Source organism: Anarhichas minor, unplaced genomic scaffold, assembly GCF_050575085.1.
Source record: "Anarhichas minor isolate MPS153535 unplaced genomic scaffold, ASM5057508v1 ptg000055l, whole genome shotgun sequence".
Classification (NCBI taxonomy): domain Eukaryota; kingdom Metazoa; phylum Chordata; class Actinopteri; order Perciformes; family Anarhichadidae; genus Anarhichas; species Anarhichas minor.
In genome coordinates, this window is record NW_027466501.1 from 5,071,333 (window position 1) to 5,075,183 (window position 3,851).

A 3,851-nucleotide genomic window follows, 5' to 3' on the forward strand; every position below is an offset into this window, starting at 1 on the left:
TGCATTCTGAAGAGATGTCATCATATTTAGATTTACTAGAACACTTTTACTGTGAGATTTAGTAACTTTATGTTGCTGTGATGCTGATGTGCTGGCATGTACAAACATGACTATTGACCAGTTTTAAAGATTGAACAGGACTTGGTATTTGTTTCCTTCCTTCCTTAGTTCCAAGATACTCAGCCATCTCTTATAAGGCCTACTCTATACAGCAGGGACACTGCCGGTAGGGAGAAGGCTCCATCTGCTGGTCCAAAGGCCCCCAGAGCATCTCAAAGTTCCTCCACACCGTCAAATCTCTACAAATCATGAATTTCCACAATATAACTTGGTATACATGAAGTGTTTTATCCTTCTTTGGTTTTTGATGCATTTTGTTGATCATTTCTAATGTTTATATTCCTCTATACCTGTTACTGGGCATTGTGTGCATTTCGATGTAAAGCTTGTAATGAAATATGCGCTATAACTACATTTGCCTTGCCTTACTAAAAACATTGTATAGTATTTGTGTTTATGAAACTGGGACATTTAGTTCTGATTTGAAGAAAGTTCCTCTGAGTCAAAACTGGCTCTTGTTTGTTATTTATCTGTATCAAGAGGACTGACAGCTCGCTGACTTAAAACAAGAGTCTGCAGACACGCTAATAACTCTGTGAGGTTGTACTGAAACACATGAAGGTCTCTACCTCATTTCAGGGTAATCCATACAGTTCAACAGACTCAACGTTTCATTTCAAACCGAAAATATTAATCTGCTAGTGGTGTGAGATGAAAAGTCAGAGGATCATCAAAGTTATATGGGTTCTTGCTCAGGGAACCATGAAACCTCGTAGAAGATTTCATGGCAATCCATGCTGTTCAACAGACAAAGGGTTTCATTTTTATCAAAAATGTTAATCTGTTAGTGGCGTTAGATGGAAAGTCAGAGGAACACCAAAAACGTAAGGGTTCTTTCTCAGGGAAACATGAATCATCGTAGAAGGTTTTCATGGCAATCCATGCTGTTCAACAGACACGTTTCTTTTCAAACCCAAAATGTTAATCTGCAAGTGGCGCTAGATGAAAAATCATTAGGGTTCATCCTCAGGGAACCACGCATCACTGTAGCAATCCATCCAGTGATTGTTGTGGTTTAGTGACCACCCGACCCACAGACACTGCCGGCCCGATACACTCTGGTTCCTGGAACCTCGGTGGAACCTGCGTACCTGAGACATCATCCATCAATACACAGTGTTGGCCAATCAAATACATGCAAGCACACAATTCTGGTGGATTACCTTGTACCATGAAAGGTATAATTCTGCTGTTTATGTCACAAATGTTGCAACCAACTTGTCAAATACCCACGCTTGGTCAGAGCCCCTTAGCGCCTGATATTAACGCACGCTTTAATTTCTGTATGAGACACACTAGGCTTTCAACTAACTCCAATGACAACCTCTAAACCCACCCGAGTCATTATTAGAGGAGAAAGTCCACATAGGGTAGGAGGGAGAGAAGGAGAGATGACGTTTGATCAAACACAGGACTTTCACAGTTCATGTCTCTTGTAAAATCAAGTCAACGTTGACTTATTTTATCATAGTTTTGTTTGGTAACTTACATCGCCTTCTTAACGGCAGTTATCTAACAAGCGTATTTTACAAAGCCTAACAAACATACTTATTTTACAATATATTCCTAAGCCTAAAGAAGTTATTGCCTCAACCTAATTATGCATTTTTGTTGCATAAGTAAACTAGGTAGACCTATGTTTAAAGTTTACTTTGGTAAAGACTGTGTGCACATAACAAGCAGAAACATTTCCTGTAAACAATTTATTAAAAAAAAAACACTATGCATGTAACGAGTGGAAACTGACACGTCCAAACGTGACTCTAGAGAAGGTACCTCGGAGTGTTTCACGTGTAAGGCCACTGATAAAGCGTCGGTATTTGCTGAGTGAGAACGTGTTGCGGCAACAAACTACAAAAGGATTGTAGTTGATAACCTTCCAGAGTTCCAGTCTAAACTGTGTTTTCTTCTTTCAAACTTCCAGTTTGGTTCCTTGTTTGTTTTTGAGACAGGTTGAGAATGGAAGTGTCTACAGTCTGTCTGTGATGGAGCTGCAGTGGGCTGGAGACCCATCCAGGGTGTTTGCAGCATGCACTCCAGCCCACCCACCTTGAAAAGTAATGACTGCGCGGACAAAAAGAATCAGTGAAGCTGCAGGAAATAAACGTTTATATAATAGACCCACAGAGACATTACAGCCTTTATTTGTATATGTAGTCTTTTAAGTGACTGGCTTGTACAAGCTAGATGTGTCCGACCAAACAACTCTCCAGACTTCTTTCTTTTATACACCAGCAACAACATTGATCACACTTCAGAACAAGCTGCTATTATCTTTCTCCTCTCTGATTTGCTTCGTTTAAAGTCTACATCCAGAAAGCTCCCAAGGAAACTTTGAAAAGCTCAAACTGATCCATACGCCCGACCCTTCTTTTCACTATTCTGCTCTTTAGGAAGCTTGAAGCAGGCAGGAACTGTTGCTTACTATATGGGGCAGACACACAGAAGTGACAGCAGCAGCTGCTGGTAGAGTTGGTCGGACGAAATTCCACTTCAAAGCCAGCAGGCTAGGTGTCTTTCTCTTCACACGCTCCAGGCGTGTCTCAACCAGCGGATGTTTAAATTTTCACTAATCCACATTAAGAGTGTTCAGGTCATTGGTATCAACTTCTCCATTCTTGCACACAAACACACACACAGATATGTGTATATACACTATACTCTTGAGAACACTTACTAACCACATTCATTCCTCTAACCTCAACCTTAACCATCAGCTCTAACCTCAAGCCTTACATAACCATACCGCTACACAGAGAGAATTTAGTTATTCATTTTATTGCTGCACACAACACACTATATATGTCACACATAACTCATACATGATAGTGATAAAATATGAAAAAGTCACATGGTTTCGACCCAGAAATGTAACAAAGTCCTTTAACCTCAAAACGGGGCAGTCATCATTGCCTTCTACAATGATATGAGAGTGTTCTGGTCAGGGTTTGTTAGGTCAGGTACATGTACTTAGGTAAAGTTAGTGGCCATAGTTGTGCCTAACCATCCATCCTGACTTCTTCCCTAAGATGCTTTGAAGCGTTATAACAAGATAAGATTTTAGCACTGAAGGGTTTATCTATTTGATCCAGCAATAAATAGATTAGAGTATGAAAGAATATGTGAGGATGAGCATCTCTCTGACTGGATTGGTTACATTTACAGTCACTATGTTCTGAAAGAGATCCACGGTTTTTGGTTCAATCACATTAAAAAAATATAATATATCTACTGGTTTCTTTCTATGTAAATAGTTTTGGTTTCATTTGTCCCAATAAAAAAAGGAAATTTTAAAGGGACATTCCACTAATAGTTAGGGCTGGCTCAGGTTTATAGTTAGGACTGGTTCAGGTTTATAGTTAGGACTGGTTCAGGTTTATAGTTAGGGCTGGCTCAGGTTTATAGTTAGGGCTGGTTCAGGTTTATAGTTAGGGCTGGCTCAGGTTTATAGTTAGGGCTGGCTCAGGTTTATAGTTAGGGCTGGTTCAGGTTTATAGTTAGGGCTGGCTCAGGTTTATAGTTAGGGCTGGTTCAGGTTTATAGTTAGGGCTGGCTCAGGTTTATAGTTAGGGCTGGCTCAGGTTTATAGTTGGGGCTGGTTCAGGTTTATAGTTAGGGCTGGTTCAGGTTTATAGTTAGGGCTGGCTCAGGTTTATAGTTAGGGCTGGTTCAGGTTTATAGTTAGGGCTGGCTCAGGTTTATAGTTAGGGCTGGTTCAGGTTTATAGTTAG